Source organism: Triturus cristatus, chromosome 7 (assembly GCF_964204655.1).
Source record: "Triturus cristatus chromosome 7, aTriCri1.1, whole genome shotgun sequence".
Taxonomy (NCBI): Eukaryota; Metazoa; Chordata; class Amphibia; order Caudata; family Salamandridae; genus Triturus; species Triturus cristatus.
The window spans coordinates 153922341-153948139 of NC_140590.1; positions in this window are offsets into that span (position 1 = coordinate 153922341).

Below are 25799 nucleotides of genomic sequence, written 5' to 3' on the forward strand. Positions count from 1 at the left end.
ACCCTCAAGGACGGTGTAGTGTTACCACGGATCAGACAATATAAAATACCTCCTGAGGCCGAAGTAGGTTTACTGAAGATAATAGACGACCTGATTGCACAAGGGGTGGTGATCGAGACTGATTCGAACATATGTAATTCACCGGTGCTTCCTATTCTCAAAAGAACAGACCCCAATATACCACCCGTATATAGATTGGTTGTGGACCTGCGAGAATTAAACAAATGTGTGGTACCACAGTACCCTGTGGTCCTGGACATTTCTTCGATATTGACTGCCATTGATGCGAGTGCTACGTTTTTTACCGTAATAGATCTGAAGAACGCATTCTTTAGCATTCCGATACATCCGGCCAGCCAATATCTTTTCGGTTTTAGTTTAAAAGGCCGCAGCTTCAGATTCACAAGAGCACCACAGGGCTTCACGGAAAGTCCTAGCATTTATAGCCAGGCTCTGAAAAGACAACTTGATAGTATTGATATGCCTAGCTCTACGGCACTGATCCAGTATGTCGATGACATTCTTATCACTGCCCGTTCTGACCATGATTGTGAGGATGCTTCCTTAATGGTTTTGCATTTCCTGGCTGACAAGGGGCACAAAGTGTCCCCTTCGAAGTTGCAATTCTGTGAAAAGCAAGTGGCGTACCTTGGGCACTTGCTCTCCAAGGAGGGTAGGAGACTAACACCTGAGCGTATACAGTTGATTTCTGGTCTTTCACAGCCCACTACACAAAAGGAGGTACGTGCATTCATTGGCCTCACTTCATATTGCAGGCAGTGGATTCCCCAGTATGCTTACATAGCAAAGCCCCTAATACAGTTGACGACACAGGAGGAAGCCTCTACTAAAGTCCTCCCTTGGACACAAGAACATACTGTGGCATTTAAAGAACTAAAAAGAGCTTTATGTCAAGCACCAGTTTTAGCAATCCCTGATTATAACAAATCGTTTATGCTTTCTGTGACAGAACGGGATGGAACAGCACTTTCTGTCCTAACACAAGATCATGCAGGAAAACACAAGCCCTGTGCTTATTTTTCTAGTACATTAGACCCAGTAGCACAGGCGTTGCCTGCGTGCCTAAAATCAGTTGCAGCAACGGCCTTAGCCATAAGACAAAGTGACTCGATAGTGCTGGGCCACCCTTTGACAGTACAAGTACCACATGCAGTGGAGGTTCTCTTGAACCGGACACAAACACAACACCTGACTGTAGCTAGATTGACAGGCTATGAGCTGACGTTATTTCAACCACACATAGAGATCAGACGATGCAACATACTGAATCCCGCTACCCTTTTGCCCTCCAGTACAGAAAGCGTTTCACCACACGACTGTGTTGAAGTAATACATACCGTGACGAAACCGAGACAAGACTTGACAGACGTCGCACTTCCAGACCCCGACCTAACACTATATGTTGACGGCTCATGCATGAGGACAGGGGCGGGAGAATTTGTGGCAGCATATGCAGTGACTACTGATACAGAAATAATAGAGACTAAAAGAATAGACATATTATCAGCACAAGCAGCAGAGCTCATCGCCCTAACACAAGCATGCATAAGAGCTGAGCACCTGAAAGTAAACATTTACACCGACTCGCAATATGCATATGGGGTAGTTCATGATTTTGGGATGCTCTGGCGAGAAAGAGGTTTCCTGACCTCTCATGGGGCCAAGATACAGCATGGCCCCCTTATTCAAACCCTACTGGAAGCGATACATTTACCAACAGCCATAGCTATCCTAAAATGTAAAGCATATACTAGAGCCACAGATACCATTTCTCAAGGCAATGATTTGGTGGACCGAACTGCTAAACAGACAGCTCAGACCCCATTAGACATGACAAAGTCACAGGTACCATCAGTGTCCAAAGCCATGACAGTTAGGGATCCTTCCAAGGATGTACAAGACATACAGACACATGCTACTATGGACGAATTGAAGAAATGGTCGGAACAAGGAGGGGTACTGACTGATCAGGGTTGGATGACAAAGGGCAAATCCACATGGTTTCTTCCTGATTCGATGGTACAAGTGATTATAAATACCGCACATAGTCCTGCACACTTAGGAGAGAAAGCAATGATAGATAGCTTACAGAATATATGGTTCAACAAACACCTGCGTGCAGCAGCGAAACAAAAGGTTAGAACATGTATGATCTGTTGTCAATTCAATCCAGGTAGAGGCATTCCGATGGAACAAGGTGGATTCCATCCACCTGACCACCCTTTTGAGGTCCTCCAAATGGATTATATCCAAATGGACAGATGTAGAGGACACAAATATGTCTTGGTAGTAGTATGTTCATTATCGAGGTGGACCGAAGCCTATCCAGTCCCTGATTATACTGCTGTAACTACCGCTAGACAATTAATACGAGAGTTTTTCCCACGTTATGGATTACCGCGTGTCGTATATTCCGACAACGGTCAGCCCTTCTCCTCTGAACTCATGAAACAAGTGTCCCTTCTGTTAGGGTATACCTGGAAATTCCATTGTGTGCGACATCCTGAAGCAGCAGGCCTTGTAGAAAGACATAATCAGACATTGAAAATTAGACTAGCAAAGATTTGCGCAGACAAAGGTGTAGATTGGATGGTAGCCCTACCGGTTGCCCTCTTTTACATGCGAATGGTAGCTCATTCTAGAACAGGCTTATCTCCCTATGAGGTGGTCTTCGGTAGACCACCAAATATGTGGGGCACTCCAATGCCTAAAAGAATTACTGATGTTGATAGTAACATACTGACAGATTACCTGGCTTCCTTGATGTCTGCACTACTCTCTTGTCGTTCACAGGTTGCCGCCGCTTTCCCTGACAACACCCAGGTCAAAGAATATTCAATCGCTCCTGGCGACTATGTCCTGATTCGGAACTTTGACAGATCAAGTCCTCTTGAGCCGAGGTGGAAAACACCGAAACTGGTGTTGCTAACAACAAGGACCGCCGTGAAAGTCGAGGGACGGAAAGGTTGGATCCACCTTCACCACTGCAAACGCTATTTCGGGAATGACTGTACTTTTAAACAAAACACTGACTGCTCGGATTTTGAGCCCCCTTTATTAGAAGAGACTCCGCAGCAGAAATATAAAGCGAAACTCAGATCCCATAAGTCAGAACCCGTTTGATCGATTAAGTCCACTAGGTGGTGAAGCGGTTGAACATGCGTTCTGGTTTGTATGAGATCTCAAACAAAGCGAACGAGAGAAAGAGCAGGATGAAAAACAAATACTGTAAATTATTACGTGGTAGATGTATAGTTACTTTGATCGTTCTATCTCTTCTATGTATCACGATAATATGTATCAGCTTAATACTACATGCTATTTTTCCTCCTATTGCCTCACTTTTACATTCCTCCACTAATGATGCCACAAAACACACGTTTAGTGATCTACCATCCCATGAATTATCGTATCGACTTGCTTCACGCAACAATACCTTTATTCAGATGCTGCACCATTCACATCAGGTTAGCAATGCTACAGACTGCTGGGTCTGTGGCCGACTTCCCCCATATCAGAAGGTAAAGGGAGTCTTGCCTCTTTTTCCTTTTCCGTTCTCCCATAATGGTTCTTGCGGAGCATGGTTTGCCTTAATGACATCCATCAACGGTAATGCCAAAGAATGTCAAGAGGAGGATTGTAGGGGCGAGTGGGTATGGGGTAACTTGAATAAAGTCATGAACAAAGCATGTTTCCCAGATGAAGAGGGTCTTCCCCAAATGAAACGTACAGATCTAGAAAATGAAGAGTATCTGCAAGGAAATGCGACCCTCGATTTCAAAGTGTTGAACGTAAAGCCCCAACACATGTCAGGTCCGCCCTCAATTACAGTCCTGCCAGTAAAAGGGAACTTGTGTGTCAGAAAAGAAGGCTCAGTACATTTGGGGCACAGTGAGTGTGATACTATAATAGTATTCAAAGATAAAGGAAAGTCCCATTTCAGAGCATCACGACACACCTACTTTATTTGTGGCCAGACAGCCTATGTGCAGCTGCCCTTGGACTGGGGTGGGACGTGCTACATATCATTTCTTCTACCACCCGTTTTCTTGGCCCCATCGAGCTATCATCAAGATCTTCGGCTCACTCTTGTCAGACATAGACGAGGGCTTGATGCTTCCGGCATTGACCAGACTGAGACAGCTTGGGAGCAATATACAGACTTCAATAAAGGTTTCTTTTTCTTCATAGGTCCCGTCCAGAATAGTAAACTTATTAGAAGACTAACAAGGATTCTAGAAACCGTTGCTAATGTGACTGCATCGGCCCTGGGAAATCTAACCCAGGAACAGTATGCTATGAGACTGGTCGTTCTTCAGAATCGTCTTGTTCTTGACGTCATCCTGGCGGATAGGGGCGGGGCCTGTAGAGTCATCGGTTCTAGCTGTTGCGTTTTCATACCTAATAACGCACCGTCTGTATACAATGCAATAACAAGGCTCCACAAGATTGCCCAAAGCATACATCAAGACCCAGGCCCGTGGACATGGTCCGGTTGGCTCTGGGGATTAATAATGGCTTGGGGATGGAAAGTGTTGACCGTCTGTGGGTTGATACTATTAATGATATTCAGTTGTTGCCTGTGTCTGCAGTGTGGCCCGGTCATTTGTGGCCTGTGTGCTACTGCATGTGTTCCACATCCCCATTTACAAAGCATTGAAAATGGGAAAATAATGCTACAAGAACAGATCGACCGTCTCATGAAAATAGACGTTACATAGGGGGTTCACTAGGGTACAAGGAGGGAATGTGGAAAACAAAAATCTATGAGGCCTATATGTCTCCATGTGCCCCCCCTCAATGCCTATGTGCGCATGCATGTAACCTATGCATTTCCCCTCCATGGCCTTTCCTATCATGTTACTTATGCTATAACGTGGCCTGTCATCATTCAGTTCCCCATGAGAGAAATGACAAATCTGTATTGAGGCCTACACGTTTTGCACCATGGTTTCCTGCACCACATACAAACCCGTGTTTGTGGCTCAGCCAGACCCGAACAGAGGTTTCAGGCCTCAGACGTTCAGGAAGCTGCAGCTGCGTATCCTTGGCCTTACACACTTGGGCCTCAGCCAAAGGGGCCCTGTCACAAGGTGCCGAGACAGTATTGAGCACGGTTATCTGCTTACTCCTACAGAGCCGCATTCCTGCCTGGAGAAGGAGGGATCAGCAAAGGAGAAAGCCTAGCCTTTCTGTCTCTCTTTGTGAAATTGCAAAGCTCACGTCGGAAAAAGCCCATAGCCCCCATGTAAGGTCTCTGCAGTAAATGAAGAAATAGATGCCACATCGGCTCTTGGTGATGAGCAACCTATGTCACAAATCAGTCCCTGCTCCAGACATCAGATATCAGATAAAACAAGATGTGCTGGTCGTCCTGACACTGAAGGCCTCACTCACTGAAGGCCTCACGGTTGCATAGCGACCCTCCCTACGTCAGTTACACGTCATGCTCGAGCTAAGCACAAGTAAGGCAAAGTTCCAGTACAATTCCAGCAGATCACGCAACCCCCTCCAGGTATCCACCCACCTATGACAAATTACCCATTATCATCAAGTGGACGCCCACATGGACGCCCACTTTCACACCTACTTACACGCCCACATGCTCTTATCTCACTCTCTTTTGCTCTTTTCGTTTCCGATGTATATATATACTGTACTCTGTGAATAATCGTTTGAGAATACTTTTGAGTCCCTTCCAGATCCCTTGTGGTGATGGTGATATTCTCCCTTTGACTCGAGTTATTGGAATAAAGCCCTTTTTGAACCTGATACCACAGACTCAGCCTCTTGCTTTATGCATGATCTTATTAGAATACTGAAATTCTGAGAGGGTAATATTTTATTTACGACACCACTACGAGTACGCATACGCGAGGCCACCCATAGTGATAGGGAGCGTACAGGCGTGTGTACGGCCCGTACCACTACGAGTACGCATACGCAAGAACACCCATAGTGATATGGAGCGTACAGGCATGCGTACGGCCCTACCACTATGGGTGTTCTTGCGTATGCGTACTCGTAGTGGTACGGGCCGTACACATGCCTGTACGCTCGCCATCACGATGGGTACACATACGGCAGCACTCCCATAGTGATATGGGAACGTAAACAGGCCCTCTTCACAGCAGTACAGCGGTTTTCACACATCACAGTGGTGACAGGCGGCACACAGGTAGGGATAGGGCGGACATACTTGTCCATGGATGGACATACTTGTCCATGGATGGACATACTTGACCATGGATGGACATACTTGTCCATGAATGGACATACTTGTCCATTAATTGACATCAAGGCATCGTCCGTGCATTACTACATGTGTGAGGCACAGGTCTGACGGCCTGTGATGTGGAACATTACTCCTGAGTCGAGAAAGCACCAGATGTATGATGAGATGTCAACAGATGTACTGTGTGATGGTGCAATGTGTGCCAGGCATGCCCTTGACTCCTTTGACATGTGTGCATGTCGTACTGCACACTTGGGGTGAGCGTCACTGGCATGGCACGGACACCAACCCACGGAAGTGTCCCCTGATGCCCGGTACAGGGGTTACCACACCTGACTTGTCACTACCCACGGTGCACAATGTGACTATGTCATGTATGTGTGGGGGCTTCCCATCAGGTTGATGTTGGAGCACCCTCAAAAGCTGCAGCCGTTGCAGCAACCAACATGTGTCTGTGTGTAGATTGACATTGCACACTGTTCCGCACACCATGCCACATGTGGTATCGGATGTGAGGTGCACATGTATGCATGGGACACGGAGTAGCGTGACAAGGACATGTCTGCATCCTCACAATGAATGTGTGGTGAGTCATGACATGTGCACCTTCATGGCAAGGTGTGTGGGCTGTCCTAGTGTAATGTCATGTGACCTGTGGCTCTAGTGTTCCGCTACCAGTCTCTGCAATCGGCATCCTACTTCTGCTGATGTGTGGGCGTATGTCACTCCTGTCTTGCGTCTGGCTGTTCACTTGCACTGGGACACAGCTATTCCCATGGCATGGCATGGGGAGGTTCTCAATCTCCGTGTGTAGCTGGGTCTTGGTAGGAGTGTCACATTGCATCCATACGTGTCCTGGCCATGTAGCACATACCTGACTCCCTATGTAGCATATGTGTATTGACAGATTAACATGTGCTCAGTACATATGAATTGTTGGCGTAGTGCACTCACTCTTCCTTGTCACTTCCAAATTACTGCAGAGCGCCGCCTCTTGCCCGAACAATTCCGGACTTGGCTGCCATGCGGGAGAATGACAGCATCCGGCTCTACCGCTTCCCCCAACCGTTGATTCTGGAGTTGACGGCGAGACTGGCACCACACCTGCAACCGCAGCACAGGTATCCTACGGCACTGACACCCCAGCTGAAGGTAATGGCTGCCCTACATTTTCTTGCCACGGGTACCATTCAATATACCATAGCTCATGTTGGTGGCATGTCCCAGAGCATGTTCTGCCGTGTGCTGCATGATTTCTTAGAGGCCATGTTGATTCACCTGGATGACTTCATCAAGTTCCCAACCCCTGAACAGTTGACTGCGGTCAAGCGTGGATTCTATGCCCTGGGATGGATGCCCCATGTCATTGGGTCCATAGATGGGACACATGTAGCTTTGGTACCACCACACGCATGGGAGGTGGCGTACCGCAATCGGAAGCACTACCACTCTATCAATGCCCTTGTGGTGTGTCAGTCCAACATGGTGATTTCACATGTCTGTGCTCGTTTTCCAGGATCAGCACACGATGCCTACATCATGAGGCGTAGCAGGATGCCTGAAATGATGATGCAGCTGCGCAACGAAAGAGCATGTGTTGTTGGTGGGTACAGTCTGTCTGTCCTGTATTTTGCATAGCCTACCAGCACGACCGCTTCACCACTTCTAACGATGTCCATGTGCTTCCCATGTAGGGGACGCTGGCTATCCCAACATGCCATGGCTGCTCACACCTCTCCGCAACCCCATCACGCCGGCCCAGCTCCGCTACAACACCGCCCATGGCCGGACAAGGCGAGTGATAGAGAGGACGTTTGGCCTGCTGAAGAGCCGATTTCGGTTCCTCCACAAGACCGGCGGCGCACTCCCATATGCCCCTGCGAAGGTCTGCAAAATCTTCATGGTCTGCTGCATGCTGCACAACATGGCAGTTGAGAGAGCTGTGCCACTCATCCTGGATCAACATGACGAGGACCATCCACCCGTGGAGGACGAAGGGCTTGGCAATGGGGCTAGTGATGTGGAGGATGTGGAGCCGCAAGAGGACATCCGGACTCGGCTCATACGCGACTTCTTTGCTTAGTGGTGAGTACCAGTGTCTGAGTGTGCACGCATTGGTCCCCGTGTGGCATGTGTTGTGATGTGTGTCTCCACCTGCATGTATGGCACGTGAGTCAGAGGTGTGTGTGGGTGTGTCACTGGAGTGATGGTGGCAGTGATGGTTGTATTTCCCCAGTCATAATTGTGACCTAGCATGTTGTCATCCATACATGTGTCGAGTAAATGCACATGCAAGTGGCTGTGCTTTTTGTGGCTGACTTCTTGTGTGTCTCTCTTCCCCAGGTACGTGCGCATGCCGTCTGCTGCTTGCATTGTTGTGGCACTGCTATTCCTCATGGACACGTCATCGTGGGCTGACTCAGCGTTACAGGCACGGACACGTTTGGAAGTCTCCATAGGGTAAGGAATGCATCAGGTGTGTATTGGGTGTGGCAGTTGTTCACGATGTATGCACACTGCCCCTGTCGATGTTTGGTTCCTCTGCAGCCATCTAGCATCACCATGGGACACGACATGCACCTGTGTACACCTGACTAGATGGTCTGCCTGGTTGACAGTCATCAGTGATGGGATAGGGGATTGTGATGATGGCATCAATGTGTGTAACACTGCCCTCGGACACATACGGTTAGCATTGGCTTGACATGGTGTGGGACTTCCACATCAGCGGATCAATGGTGTATGGCAGTCTCTCCGTGAGCAGCTGTGGGTGTTTAGCTGTTAGCCGACAATTGTGTGCCAGTTCCATGTCTAACACGCATTTGTGCTGCAGAAGGGGGGTGCCAGTGTTGGACCCACATGTTACTCCACAAGATGTGTTCATGTGTACTTCAAGTTGCCTCTGCAATCCCGAAAACATGACTAATAAAGGTGTCCCTATGCCTCCAAGGTGCCTCTTCTCCGTCAATGCTGGTGTGTTGCCACGGTGCATCCAGCATGTCTGGCATGGTTTTCCCTGATAGTGGCTATGTGTCGATGTGTCGAGTAGCAAGATGCAAGCTGTGTGTGTGGGCTGAGACTGTGTATTGGGCATGATGTCCATGACTGTGTGGGTATTGTGACATGTGCCATCCCCATGCATCCAACGTTGGCCAGGCCCCCATTCTCTGCATCCACCAGACTCAAGCTTGCAGGACATGGTTCTGCCACCTGTCTACACATACCTGGGTGCCCCCCAGGACCCTGGACATGATCCCTGACCTCTGCGCATGACTGTTGCTGTACTCAATGTGTCTGTCAGCACGGTTGTGCGGCCACCCCCTCAGCTGGTTGGGCCCATCACGGGTGTGTATGGTGCTCCATGTCTGTCTTGACTAATACACTGTGACCCGTGTGTTCTGTGCCAGACTCAGGCCCCAGGGTGAGGATGGTTGGAGTCCTTTGAGAGCTCAGGCATGTTTAGACTTTACAACACACATGTAAGGTAATAATGCAACCAGCAGGCATCTTCTCTTCATGGTGTGAATTTTTATTTTGGGGGGGGGGGGGATAAAGTGAGGGGCTTTCCGGGAGTTTGGAATCCAAAGTTCAGTAGGGGAGTTGGTGTCCTTGCCATTTGAAATCCTCAGAGTCCATGCCACAGTCTTTGTCAACATTGGTCAGACAGTGACCAGCAGGGCCATGTGGCAGAGAATGTCTCTTGATGCTGTGATGCTGTTGCTCCAGTGGGCCAGGTGCCAGGCCAGGTGTCCTGGGAGATGGTCATGTTGCGCCAACCCTCACGGTCTTTTCCGTGGACGACCCGCCCTCCTGCGGGGACCCTCAGAAGCAGGCCGTGACGACGTCTGGGATGCTCCATCAGATGTTTCCTCCTCCTCCTCCTGCTCCCTCTCTGTGGGTGGTGATGTTCTCCGCCTTCTGGCACAGGGAGGGTCGGCCATGTTGTCCGCCATCCGACGGAGTGTATCGTGAATTCCCGTGTACGCCGTCACAAGCTCAGCCTGTCCGTCCTCCATCCTCCGTTGGTGTTGCAGTAGACAGGCATGTAGCTCCGCATGTTGCTGGGCCTGCTGGGTCTTGATCCCCTCGAGGACAGACACAACCTGGGCCAGGCCCGTGGTGTCCTGCCGGTATGTGTCCAGGATGTTACCGACATGGGAAAATACCGGTTCCCCAGCCAACTGGTCAGGCTCGCGCCTCCGCCGTCCTCCACTCCCACCACCCCTGCCCACTTGCACCTGGCCTGCCCTTGTGGGTACATCGGGTCTCCGGGACCCCTGAGGGGTGGCATTGGCGTTGTCGCCTGCCTCCTCCTGGGTGCCCGGGACACCGTGTCCCTCCTGGCCAGCCTGGCTGCATTGTGGTGGTGGGGCAGGGATCGTGGGTGTCTCCTGGGATGTGGCAGGAGTGGGGGTGGTGGTTGGCACAGTTGTACCTGACGCAGGTGCCGCAGGTGGTTGGACACCAGAGGTGCCAGGTCGGTCGGGGTCGTCCACAGAGTGGTGAGAGTCGTCGCTGCCGGTGGGATCGGGCTCCCGCAGATCCTGGTCCTGTGAGTCTTCCCCCCCAGTGTTGGGGGGTGAACCACGACGTTGACCTGTGTGTGAGAGAGACAATGTTAATTTTGGTCCATGCAACATCCATGTTTCATCAGTTTCAAAGTTGGCACTTTTCCTCTTGGAATTAGGATCTGTCTTGCATTCCACTCACAGTGCACTTGTGCATGGGTGTGTCCCTTGGACACCACTTTGGCCCCTTTAAATATGTGTGGCACAGTCTTACTTGCTGCGTCAAGTGTGACTGCAGTCAGCAGTGGAGTGGGCAGGTGTGGCGAGCCATGCATTGGCGCCTTCCGTGTAGCACTGTACATGTGCACATGGAGTGGATCCACACACTTATATAATGCAGGTAGCTGTCGTTGTGCTCGTGAACAGGTTGTGACATGGGCCTGTGTTTTGCCATGGGGAAGAGGGGGGGTTCTGGCACTGGCCACCCTTGGCTACATGCACGCAGTCTACCTGCTGACGAGCAGACATTCCCACACACCACACGGCTGATTTGCTCTCCCTGTGTCTCCCTCCCTCTCTGTCCCCCTTTCCCTCCCTCTCTGTCCCCCTCTCCCTCCCTCCGTGTGTCAGCCTCCTCCCTCTGTCCGTGTCCCTGTGTCTCCCTCCCTCTCTGTCCCCCTCTCCCTCCCTCTCTGTCCCCCTCTCCCTCCCTCTCTGTCCCCCTCTCCCTCCCTCTGTGTGTCACCCTCTGTCACCTCAGCCCAGCTTCCTAGACACACACTTTTTCCAGTCCTTTGAATGGCCCTTGGCTTGTTGCTGTGAGTTTGTTTCTGATCTCCAGGCACCCATAGGGTGTAGTGTCTGTGTGTGCGCTGCTGCTGTGGTTGTGTGTGCTGCCACTCTTTCACAGTGTTGGCTGTTCATTAGCTGCTGTCATGTGCAAAACAGTGCCTTCACCCCCATGTGTTGATGCAAGGCGTCCGCCATTTGCTGGCGAGTCTTTCCTGTGTGGGGACACACTGTTTGTCTGGCTGTGACCTGGGCCATATGGGCAGTGGGCATTGTTGTCTGCTTCTGAGTTGCACTATGTGATTTTTGGGGCCCACCCTCCCGCCATCCGGGTTACCGTGTCATGTGTTGGTGTCTGCTGTGGCCTGTGACTTGACATTGTCCACTGGGTGCATGGGGCATGGTGGCGGCAGTGGCATGTGCGTGTTCATGGAGTGTGGGTGAGTCATGCGATAGCTTGGGGTGGTTGCGTGCCTGTTTGTGATTTTGGTTGTGGATGACGTTCCCCCCATGTGAGGTGCGTTGTTTGTGTACTCACCCGGGTCTCGGAGTCCTCCTAATCCTTCGATTGCCTCCACCTGCAGTATGGCCATCACCCTCTCCTCCCAGGGATGGTAGTGTACGGGTCTGTGGGAGGGCCCTCCTCCAGTGACGTTGGCCTGGTTGTGTTCATCCGTCATCTTTGCTCGGACCCTCCTCCGCAGATCGTACCACCTGGCTTGGCATTCCTGCTTGTTCCTTCTGGTGTCCGCAACAGCATTCACAGCATCGACGATGGTCTGCCACATGGCTGTTTTGGATGCAAGGCTGGTCTGTCTGACCAATGTTCCAAAGAGCTGTGGCTCGACTCTGAGGATTTCATCGACAAGGACCTCCAACTCTCGGTTACTGAACTTTGGATTCTTGTTAGTGGGCATGGTGAGGGGTGTGGGTGTGGATGGTGGGGGGGGGTGTGGATGGTTGTGGGTGTGTGGGTGTGGATGTGCAGGTGTGTGTGTTTGTGAATGTGATGAGGGGGTGTTTGTGAAGGTGGTTGTGTGAAGGTGTGCAAGTGTAAGGTGTGGTGAAGCTTGTAGTATGGTTCTGTGGTGTCTGGCAGCAGTGAGTCTGTTGCAAAGGCTCATGGTTTGTGTGTGTGGGCCCTTTGTATTGGTCCATTGGTGGGTGTGGCTGTGTTTGAAGTTTGGGTGGGTGTGTTATAAGGAGTGGTGGTGTTTTGGGCCTCTGTTTGTTTTTGGCAGTTGCAGGTCAGTGAAGGTGTTTTTGTAGTGTTTGTTGGCCATGTTTAGTGGCTTTGTGCCATTCGTATAGTGTATTCTTGTGTTGTTTTGTTTTGTCCTGGTTGTGTACGTGCGTTTTGAGCGTGTGTACGGTGTGTACATGGGCCATTTGGTTGTACGGTGCTGTCCTTGTGTGTGGCTTGGTACGACTCGTACATGCGGTTGTGATGTTGGGGCCTGGGGTGCGCTCCGTACTTAGGAGGTTGTGTTGGGGGTGCGACGGGAATGTACTGGGGTGTACATAGACGGTGGTATGACACGTACAGGGGTGGTGGTATGACTCGAACGTACTGGGGTGTACATTGACGGTGGTACGGCACGTACAGGGGTGGGGGTTCGACTCGAACGTACTGGGGTGTACATAGACGGTGGTACGACACGTACAGGGGTGGGGGTTCGACTGGAACGTACTGGGGTGTACATTGACGGTGGTACGACACGTACAGGGGTGGGGGTTCGACTCAAACGTACTGGGGTGTACATTGACGGTGGTACGACACGTACAGGGGTGGGGGTTCCACTCGAACGTACTGGGGTGTACATAGACGGTGGTACGACACGTACAGGGGTGGGGGTTCGACTCGAACGTACTGGGGTGTACATTGAGGGTGGTACGACACGTACAGGGGTGGGGGTTCGACTCGAACGTACTGGGGTGTACATAGACGGTGGTACGACACGTACAGGGGTGGGGGTACGACTCGAACGTACTGGGGTGTACATAGACGGTGGTACGACACGTACAGGGGTGGGGGTACGACTCGAACGTACTGGGGTGTACATACATGGGGGTCAGACACGTACAGGGGTGGGGGTTCGACTCGAACGTACTGGGGTGTACATTGACGGTGGTACGACACGTACAGGGGTGGGGGTTAGACTCGAACGTACTGGGGTGTACATTGACGGTGGTACGACACGTACAGGGGTGGGGGTTCGACTCGAACGTACTGGGGTGTACATAGATGGTGGTACGACACGTACATACACGGGTGGGGGTGTACATACACGGGGGGTACGTCTCGGACGTACGGGGGCAGGGGGGAGTGTTGGGCGCGTATGCGGGCACATGTCTCCATGGTTGCTATGGGAGTTCGGTGCGGACGGTGTTTTTTCCATACGGTTGTAACATCGGACGCACGGGATGGATCGTGATTCCTCGGTCGGACTTCACCTTTCACATTTGTACAGTAAATCGTCCGAGGACGTGTCGGACACATTTTCCGACCCGAGGACGTGTGGGAAATAATTCCCGATGCGGTTCGTATGGACTTTTTACCATGCGAATCGTGATTGCCAGTTCGTACGGCACTTGGACGATTCGTACGGTAAAAAGACCGGATACGAGTCGCACGGGGAATTTTTTTACCGGATCGTAATCGGCACCAAAGTGTCCCCAAACAAACTTCAGTATTGTCTGACTAAAGTTCAGTATCTAGGTCACCGGATTGAGAAGGGAAAACGAAGAGTGTCACCAGATCGCATAGAGACGATTCTACAAATGGGAACTCCGAAAACACAAAAAGAAGTCCATATGTTATTGGGAATGGTCGGCTATTGTCGACAGTGGAGCCCAAATTTTTCCTTGCAAGCAAAGGCATTATTGAGATTGACTCGAAAGGACATTAGTGATCCAGTACCAACGACTGCTCGAGAGCCTTCCACGAGCTGAGAGAGAGTCTATGTCACGCTCCAGCTCTGGGAATGCCAGACTATAACAACGCGTTTTCACTCTTCTGCTGTGAGAAGGAGGGATGTGTGTTAGTGGTTCTTGTACAGACACACGGAGGTACCCATAGGCCAGTGGATTACTTATCAGCTACATTAGATCCAGTAGCTTCTGCGTTGCCCGGATGTGTCAAATCCGGTGCTGCAACAGGTGTCAGCAAAGAGAGATGTGAAAGCATAGTGATGGGTCATCCACTTATTGTTTATGTCCCACATTCAGTAGAACTGTTAATGACAAGAACCAAGACACAGTATCAAACGCATAACAGACTTACAAAGTATGAGCAGGTTATATTGGCTTCTGAAAATGTTACACTGAAAGGCTGTACCACCTTGAATCCTGTCACATTGTTACCTGTTCCGCAAGAGGGAGAAGAGGATTGTGAAGAGCATGACTGCTTAGATGTTACTGAGCTATCTACCAAACCCAGACCAGACATTGTTGATTAACCTCTGCCTGAATCTGATTTGATCCTTTTAGTTGATAGTTCATGTTAAAGAGACAATGAAGGGTGTTTGAGAGCAGCATTTGCTGTGTGTTGTTATGTTATGGAAGCTTGTAAAGCGCGCAGCTACCTCCAACGGAAGTGTCCCGGCGCTGAAGACCGCTGGGGAACCCGTCCTGGCTTTCCCTGTGAGATGGTCCCTATCTGGGTATCTCCAAGGTGAAACCAGGCATCCCCAGCGTCTGTGGGGGGCCGTTGTAGAGATGAGGCAAGCTTAATGCCCAGAGTTGCCGAGTGTGTTCCTGGTTAGAGTAGGTACCGAGGCGAGAATTATCGAGTCCGTTTTGACCCTGGTCCACGACCCTGCCGCGTCGGGAATTGAACCCTGGTCCCTGGCCGATTCTCTGCATGCGGGTCTGCCGCCTCTAACCAGTGAGCCACACCTCTCTGGTGTGCACCATCTTGGGGGTGGTATGCCTGTTTGAAAAGAGTATACTCAGCTCAGGTGGCCGAAATTATTGCTCTGATACGTGCTTGTACCATCTTGAATGGAGTCCGAGTGACTATCTATACGGACAGCCAATATGGGACTGGAGTGGTTCATGACTTTGGGCAGTTATGGTCACAGAGGGGATTTTTGATGTCCTCAGGATCCCCAATCCGTAATGGAGAATTTGTGCGCCAATTGTTAGAAGCTTTGCAGAAACCTAAAGAGATTGCAGTTGTCAAATGTGCAGCCCATGGGAGAGGAGAGGATTTTGTTACAAAAGGAAATAACTAAGCTGATGAAGTAGCTCATTTTTGTGCTATACATGTTTGTGTTTTCAATGGAGAATATGTAGGAGAGAGCACAGAAGAGACCAAGCTCAGCATGATGTTAGCTGTAGACGATACTTGGGATGAAGTGAAGCAGCTGCAGGATGAGGTCTCAGAGGAGAAAACTGCATCATGGGTTAGAGCAGGCTGCGAAAGGAGAGAAGATGGCATTTGGGTGTCGACAGATGACAGAGCAGTACTACCCAATTATTTATTGAGCCCAATGGCAAGGTAGATTAACTGAGCAGTTCATCTTGGGAAAGATGCCATGGTGCGAGTGTTTCGGCAAACTTGGTTTAATCCACGATTTCGCGTGAGTGCTGAAGCAGTGTGTCACAGGTGTGTTACTTGCCAACAAATGAATGTTGAAAAGAGAACTGTGGTTGCAATGAGTCACATCTGAAGATCAGGAGGTCCTTTCAACAGGACACAATTGGACTTTATTGAGATGCCGAGGTGCAATAGGCTAAGATATGTTTTGGTGGTGGTGTGTATCTTTTCACGTTGGGTTGAGACATATCCAACTAGACGATGTGACAGTCTCATAGTGGCAAAACCGCTCTTAAGGGAACTGATACCGCGTTTCGGATTTCCGACCTCAGTGGAGACAGATAGGGGAACACACTTCCATAATGAAATCATGAAATTGTTGTGTACAGCTTTGAACATTGGTCAGAGATTGCACTGTAGTTACATGCCTGAGGCTTCTGGTCTTGTAGAACAGATAAATGGCACAATCAAGATGAGGGTGTCAAAAGTTTGTCCGTCAACCTCATTGAAATGGCCAGATGCGCTGCCATTGGTGTTGATGAGTCTGCGCGGTACTCCTGATAGGAGGACAAGGCTCACTCCCCTTGAGATATTGATGGGAAGAGCTATGCGATTGCCTACATTGCCAGCTACAGCAATGATAAACATCACAGATGATTTGGTATTGGATTATTGTAGGGGACTGGCTGATGTGGTTAATTCTGTGTCCCACCCGGTCGAGGCTGCGACTGCAATCACCTCGAGAGACCTGCTGCATGATCTTAACCCTGGTGACTGGGTGCTAGTCCGAAAGCACATGAGGAAGAGCTGCCTTGATGCTCGCTAGCGAAGACCATACCAGGTGATTTTGGTCACAAGTACAGCTGTGAACTGTGGAGGATTACCAAACTGGATTCATGCTTCGCATACTCGTGGAGTTCCAGAGCCTGTGGAGGAAATGACTCCCCTTGTTCTGAGAAGAGAGAGTGAGAATGCAATAGACAATTAAGGAACAGGTCAAGTTGTGAGCATTCATGATGAGGCTGAACAATCAACTGAGCAAGAAAGAAGAGATCAAGCTGTTCCAGAGTTGAGTTCAGAACGTGAAATAGTCGAGATTGCAGAAGTGAACTTTGAACCAGATCAGAGTGAGCAGCCTGCTGCAGAAGGATCAGATCGAAAGGAAGAGAGGAGAGGAGAGTAGGTTCTGAAGCAGAAAAGTGGCCGACAAGAAAAGAAAGGCTAAACATAAGGCTTGAATCTGAGAAAAATCTCGCTCCAATTCCTGAAATGTCTGAATCAGATCAAAGTGAAACCATAGAGAGACCGGATGGTCTAAGACGATCCAGAAGAGAGGAGGTACCGTCCCAAAAGTACGCATCTCCTGAGTGGACATACCTGGCTGCAGATGCAGAGACCGAGGAATTCCGGTAGGTTGGGGACTGGCACAGTGAGTTACAGAGGGGACACCCTATCGATTGATATTCAGTTGCTGGTACCTGTAGTCGAAGCTTTCGGAGTCCTAACACTGACAGTCCAAAATCCACCAAGGCTGAGTGGTTTGTGATTTTTGATCCTTAACCAGGTTGCTTTCCCTACTTTTGGTCGACAGCCCACTGCACAGGAACTGGGAGAAATTTGTGCAGAGATTCTGTAGCTTGTTCTTACCGTACTTGGATCTAATATCATTAATGATGAAGCTTGAACTGTGAAAGAAGAACTTGTTAGGCTTTAGAAAGAAGATAACCTAGACCCAAGTGGAAGAAGATTTAAAATTAGAGACTTTCAGTAGAAGAAAAACTAAGGGCTAGGGCTGACTACATCTCTACAATAGGTTTAGCACTATTGGACTGAATATTGCAACGATCGAATTGACAGGATAAGGTAAAGAAAAGAAGAAAAGAGACTTTTGTTGATTTCATTTGGGCCTCAAGACCAATCAGTGGTTCAAAAATGGAATCTGGAAATTCAGGACACAAGCAGAAATGCATAATTGGTACTCTTAATAATGTGGTACTCAAGCAGGCATTCATTTCTTAAAGCATCGTCTTTTGCAGTTTGGTGCAGGACTCCATCAACAATGCCTACACCAAAATGTTATTATTTTATTTTCATAAGAAAATCCCTAAGCAAGACTTTCTTTTTGAAAGAGGAAAAAAAATAGAAATGCATCCCTCATCATGGGAGTCCTCTCTAATGGTCAGGGGAACATTATTTGCAATTTTTACTGCCCCTTACCGCCAGGGTTTTCCTGGTAGTGATGGACAGTAAGAATTGACCTCTAATTTCACCCACCTATGGCTGGGTGGAATTAGAGGTTTACCTTCAGTGGGCCTTACTCCACAGGTCAGTCGGCGGGAATCTTCACTTGATATTACATTTTACAGGCTTTATTTTGCTAACGCTTTCGGCTTTTTTTCCCCTATTCTTTTGACTTCTTCAGCTTAGCATTAGGGAATTTCCCTTCAGGAGAAACTGAAATGTACTCAATTTGCATATGGAAGCTTTTAATAGTCCTTCTTTGTATTTGCTGCATTTGAACCGCTTTGAATTATATGGACAATTAACCTACATGCTGATCTTTGACTTGTGACCAATTTTATTTATTTAAGTTTGTACCTTTCCTAATATGTTAATAAATCATCATGGTTTGCAAATCTACTATTTTCTGTCATCTTTGTAGAACCTACTATTGATATTGATAGTATTTATAAAGTACATTGTATGCCCGGAGGCATCATGGCACTAACGGTGAATCCTGTGGTAGAAAGGTTCAGTTGGTGAAGAGCCAGGTTTTTAGCATTTTCCTAAAAGCAAGAAGTTCCGGTATAGATTTTAAGGAGAGAAGGAGACCATTCCATTTGGTGGCAGTGTTTCTGACAAAACCCCTACCAGCCCATGACTTCCGTTTATAGGGAGGAACTACCAAGTTTTTAAATGAGCTAGATCATAGGGGTCTTTTAGGAACATACCAGGTCAGGTTTCTGTTTAGGTAGTCGGACCGGGTTCTATATGGTGATTTGTGTGCAAGACATAGTGCCTTAATCATGATCCGTTTTTCTATAGGAAGCCAGTGCAGAAGTTTTAAAGCAAGAGATGCAGATTCAGACCTCTGTATTTTAAAAAGCATTCTTGCTGCCATGCTCTGCACCGTTTGAAGTCTTTTGAGAAAGCGTTTTTGAAGGCCTTCGAGGAGTCCATTTTAATAATAAGAGCCAGTGCTAAAGCTATGACAACTGTTTTTAGCCGGTCGAAGGAGAGTAGATCTTCTTGATCGTTTTTAAACTATAGAAGGAGGAGGAGAACAGGTGATAGATTTAATCTTTAAATAGAAGCCTGTTGTTGATGATTACCCCTAGATTCTTTACCTTGCATTTCGGTTGGGAAGGTCCCCCTGTTCTTGTGGCCACCAAGAAGGAGACTTTCCCGAAGAGCATTACCTATGTTTTAGCGGAATTCAACTTGAAGCAATTCATGCTCATCCAATTGTGGACCTCCCTCATGCAGTTGTTAAATCTATCGGCCATGTATTGGATGTCGTCAGCAACTGACACAACAATCTAGGTGTCATCCGCATAGGTTACCAGTGAGAACCCAAATGATTTTATTAGTTTAGCAAGGGGGGGTAACATAAACATTGAACAGGGTTCGGCTAAGTGACGAGCTCTGAGGGACCCCGCCTGGTAGTCTAAAAGGTAGAGACGTAAAATCTTTAAATTGACCGATTGAGATCTGTCACTCATGAAGGACTGAATGAGTGCAAGGGCCATGCCCCCTACCCCGGCAGCCTTCAACCGATCTATCAAACAACTGTGATTGACTGTGTCGAAGGCTGACAACAGATCCAATTAGATCAAAGCTGCTCTGCACCCTGCATCAAGGGATGATCTGATCTCTTCTGTAGCTGCAGTAAGTGCTGGTTTAGTGCCTTCTAAAACCTAATTGAGTTTTGTTGCGATGGTGATTAGCCTGGATTTAAGCGGACAGTTGTATATTCATTGCCTTCTCGGCTACCTTAGCAGGAAAAGGGAGTGTAGATATTGGACGATAATTTGAGGGGTCTTAAGGATCCAGGTTTGCCTTCCTTAGAATGAGAAGAATCATGGCCTATTTCCACGGTGTTGGAAACAGCCCTGAGGTAAACATGGCATTAATTACGTTGGTCATAACCGTCACAATTGGCTCTGGAGCCAAGTGAATTATGTACGGTGGGTAGGGATCAGATGGGGAGCCAGAGTTTGTGTTGCAAATCAGCTGCTAAGCCCTATCAATCAATAGATATTCAAAGCTGTTGAAAGATGACGTACTGCCTTCTGGAGGTGCTATTGAAATTTGGGCATTGGTATCAAATTTGTCAAAGAAGTCCCTGACTTTACTTTGGGAAAAGGAGGCCAAGGACTCTGAGAATTCTTTGCTTCCCACCAAGGTATCTCACAACGGAGTGGTGTTCAGTTTAGTTACTGTCTGGAAGAGTTGCTTCATGGAGTTTTTTGCTGACTCAATTTGTTTTGTATAAAATGATGCTTTTTCCTTTCTCAATTATATAATCCAGGATACACTTCACATACTTGTTTTTTTCCCCTTCATTATAGTCCTTCCTCCAGATTTGTTCCTATCTACGACAACTTTGTTTAGCGGCTCTCAGGTTATCGTTAAACCAAGGTGCAGAAAATTGCCCTTTTTTGTTTTACTTTTATTTTTAGCGGGTGCTAGGGTCTCTATAGTGGACTGGATCCAGTTTTCGAATGCTTTGGCTTGTTGTTCCATTAGAATTTTCTGGCTTAGTTGCCTCTAAGGTTTCTTTTAGAGCTATGACACCAATTTTATGCCAGGGATGACTCCTCTGCGAGTTACCCCTGTGATTTGTAATGGAGGTGATTTCTTTGGGTCCTAACTCAAAACTTAAGGCTTTGTGGACAGTCCAAATCATTTCTATAATCTCTATTTTAGCCAAATGGACATGGTTTGTAAAAATGGCATCTAGGGTATGCCCTGCCTTAGAGGTTGGTCCTATTATTTTCTTAGTAAGGCCAAAACTGGCCATGTTTTCCAACAATACCTCAGCATCCCCGTCTAATTAATTTTCTAAGTAAAGATTAAAATCCCTAGAACAGTAAAATCTGATTTCAGGGCGAATGTTTCCAGGAGAACGCTCATCTCATTATTAAAATTTGCTCTCGGTCCTAGGGGGCGGTACATTCAAAGACCATTAAAAGATCTCATCTTGGTGAGTTCTATGCCGAAAACCAGTACCACACAAGCGTTTCTAGGGGGGAGAAGGAAACTGTGAAAAATGAGCGGTATATCACCGCCAAGCCCCCTCCTTTTTTATGTTGCCTATCGTGTCTAAAAATAGGGTACCCAGTCAGTGTAGCTGTGACTATGTCGGGACCCGATGTTTGGTCCAATCATGTCTCTGTGATAGCAAGCATTGGCATAGCCAATAGGTCTCGCTTTTGGGACCTTATAAGTGTTTAGCCATGGAACAGTTGCATAACTAAATACTTATAAGGTCCCAAAAGCGAGACCTATTGGCTATGCCAATGCTTGTTTATAGAGGCACTACAGTTGAAGATTCTAAGGGTGGAAGAGCACTGCTCCGTTAGCAAGCATAGGCACTACAGCGCTTCCAGCTTCAAAAGTAACTGCAGACACAAGAGAACATGGAAGGGGGGGGGTGAGTGCTAAAGCAACACAGGGAAGGCTGGCATATGGTGAGCACTTTCGCGGCCGCTTTGATGTTCTCAGAGGCCACGCGGCTCACTGAGAACATCAAAGCGGCCGCAAAAGTGATCAGCAGGCTGCCAAATGGTGCGCGCGTCTGGCGCACATGCACTGTAGTTGGCGGCCTGAAAAGCACTTGTTTGCACTTCCAAATCCCGCTTTCTATAGCTCTCGCCAGAGCAGCGCTAAAGCGCTGGCTCAGGCGAGACCTAAAAAGCAGGTCGAGCTGCAAGCTCTCAAAAAGCTCGTTTGACAAGTGATCTCGCATTGACGTGGGCATATCTAACAATCTCTCTTTGCGGAACCTTACCTAAGGTTAACTCCCTTGCCTCCAAAAGTGTGGCTCGGACAGTGTACCCAATTTGATGGTTAAGGCACATGGGATTGCAGACCTGGCAGGTAATAGGATTATCTCTATTACCGACTAAGTCCAGCAAGGTACAATTAGCATGATCGCCCGGGTTCAAGTCGAGCAATTCCCTACGAGTTAAGGATCTGTTTGTATTGGTATGGGTCATGAAACGAGCAGGGGGACAGGCCCTGGACACTGTCCTGGCACAAACGGGCGCAGAGAGGCTTGCCTTTAGCTTGCCAGCGGCACGCCCGCTGCACGGAAGAGCCTAGTCATGAGGGCTGGTTGTGTCTTAGTGGGCGTGGCTTCATCGCCTCAGCGCAAGTGAAGTAAAACAAGCATTTGCAATGCAATAGGTGTCGCACTTACGCAAGTTTGAGCTCTTGGCATTGTAAATGACAATGCCTCTTATTTATGTTTTGGTATTTAAAACATAAATAAAAGCATTGCCATTTACAATGCTAAAAGCTTAAACTCTCGCAAATGCGATACATATTGCTTTGCAACTGCTTGTTTTAGAAAGCTGCGTTGTAATTGGCTAAAAACTTAATGCTGCCTTTAGGCTATTCTATCAGTTCAGTCTGTTTTAAATGTATTCACACCTTGTGCTTCAAAAACAGAAAGAAAGATGTGCCAAGCAGTGTGGCGTGGTGTGAAATGTTGCAATTGTTTCTTAAATGTACTTCTGTTAGAGACTGCGGAGCACACTTAAAAGTTGGGATATAAGGATGTAGGGTATAACAAAGCTGCATGTTCCTTTGTCGTGACCTGTGGCTTAATGTGTGAGCAGTAACTGAGCCAGTTTACAACTGTTGACTGTTATCAGTTCCTCCCTGCCCCAAGAAGTCTGGCGTGGTGTCAAAAGTTCCAATTGTTTAGACTCTGGCAGCATAATAAAAGACATGTGGCCTGGCACTTAAGATTGCTATCTCCTTGAGAAGTTTCTGTTCTGTCCCAAAGGAGCAGTGAAAAGAGAATTCCATTCAAGTAGAAGGAAAACGGAAGGTTTATAAGGAGAAAAGAGCTCGCAACAACTTGTGTAAATTCAGTGCTATTCAAGCCTATGTAAAGAGAATGCAGAAGAATTTGCAGATCCTCAGCAGGGCACCACTTCTCTTTCACCCAGTATCCCCGCCAGTCTGAACTACCCAAAACCAGCTGCTGAATTTCAAAAAAATCACATGTTGTAAAATGTGTAACCTGTACCTGCATAAACAAAATAACCAACAGCCAAGGTTTAAAAACACTCCACACAAGCGTGCACACATACACGACCAGTTGGAGTCTCATTCACAAGTTCAGTCAGTCCACAGAACAGATATATATAATAGGTGAAAGGTCCGTCCTCTTCAGCCGCTGGTATTATTACCAGTGTCATTCTGGTTTTGAATCGGTCAACAGGATTGCCTTTGGATATCTTATGTCTCAAGCATTGTATGTGATGGCTTATGACTGTTTATAGGGAAGGTAACCTTTCAAAGGCAGCAAAAGAGGGCACTAGTTACTGCTCAGTATCTGCAGGTCGTGGACATAAGGGATGGGCAATAATGTTGCCCCCATTGGGGAGGGTCAACAGCGTCCGCAAGGCCCAATGTTAGCGCCATTGGACAGGTACTTAAAACACAGTGTGCAGATAGTGAAAGACCACCACCTCATCACAGCTGACAGCATGCCCACTGGAGCCCATCAGCTAAAGGAGCTTCTTGCACCAATGTCGGTTCCAGCATTTGCTGGTGCAGTGGTGGGGGAAGTATTGGTCCCTGCTGGAAAACCTCTTCCCACACCCTACCGGTCTAGTGGAGGGCTGCACTTCGGTCCTCTCAGCTGAAGCTCCTCCGCAATGACGGAGGAGCATCGCCCCACTGGCTCAGAGCCAGCAGATGAAAAATAAAATATTTTATTAGCGTTTTGTCAGCTGCTGGCTGAGCCAAGCGTGTGCAGGGGCTGGGCCATGGGAGGGAGCAGGAGTGGAGTGGAGTGCACTTAGAAGTGTACATGTCAGTTTGCCGGGCCTCTTAGGCCTGCCAAACAGACATGTGCAATTAGGTTTCTCCAACCCAGTTGCATTACACAGCCGGGTGGAGACACGGCAGAGACTTCCTGTGCCTGAGCAAACATTAACCTATTCCGCTGAGGCCAATCCATGCGCTGCTCTCATGCTTGGTAATAGCATGAGAGCAGCGCGGGTATTGGATGGGGAGTCTCTGACTGTGTCCCAGGGCTAGGAGCAAAAACACAGAGGAGCACTGAGGCACAAGGCGGCCAGTAGCTTCAGGTAAGTTTTTATACAATTATTAATAAGCCCCCCTCCCCCCACTGCTGTACCCACCATTTTTTATTACCAGCGTCCAGTCCACCAACAAGGCTGCTACTCTTAGGACCCTCCCAAACCTCTCATCTTCACCTCAGAGTCTGATATGCCAGACTGTCGTTCCTCTTCACAACAAGGGTATGACATTTACGGTATTTGTAGGATTTAAGCATAATAAAGAATGCAATTTAGAAATGGATTTATATTTATGCTGAATCACTGTAATGATGGCGTGGGGTGATATTTCAAAGGCTGTCTACTGTGTTTACAGTCTACAAACACCGTTTACCTTTGAATCCTTCTTGCATGTCTACATTTTCTTACAGTAGTGGCAGCACCTGTTTTTGGGCTGCCACTAACAATGGTAATAACACAGCCGCTCGGTAACTACATTTCTGTGACAGAATTGTAACTTCAGCCACTTGTCTGCAAGTTGGAAGTGGTATTAATAAACGAAAACTTCTAAAGTGGTCCTTTCAATGACAACCCATTACAAAATGTTTCCATCGTAAGGTCATCAGTGAAGATCAAAGCACTTTGTTTATAAAATGGCCACACTTACAGCTTTTGCCAATGGTCATCAAATACTTATCACAACGCAACACAGATTGGTGTTTCATTCATACAAATAATGTATAAGTTCCCTGTAGGGTTCTTGCTTTCTCATATGAAACTTTTGAACGATGATTCCATGCAAGAACATAGCCACCAAATGACAAAATACCGACTTGGCAACCATAGACTAAATTCAGAGGGGACAGTCGCAACCTATTCTGCAGGGACAAGGCATTACAGATGAAAAACTGACCATTTAAAAAATAATGTAACAAATAAAAATCTTATTACATAGTAGATGTACAATGATGATTTGCAAATGCAACTGCACTATACATTGCGTACTACAATCTGGAGAGCATGAGACGTAATGTTAATACTTCAAAGCTTGCGATATATATAAAAGAGAATCCATCTGGGGGCCTTTTTAGGATTACACGTCAGAATAATGTTCTTGAATCGAAGGACCCGATTGTGTTGCATCGGGGATTATTTTGTTAGTGGTGGGTACTGGCTAGATCTGCAGACCTGGCTGTAAGAATACCATCCGTGCACTTTACAAATGGCATTTCCACTACAGTAGGGGCACTTCTGACTTGAAGTGCTGTTCATAAACAAGTTTGGAGTGTGGGGTATATTTCAGAAAGAGTTGCAGAAATTAGGATAAGAAAATGTGCAATTGTGTCATTGGGGCGTTTCACTTTATAGATGATTTATAACGATAGGCATTATTTACATTTTGAAACACAAGGATATAAAGTGATGTTTAAAGTCTGTCATTATCG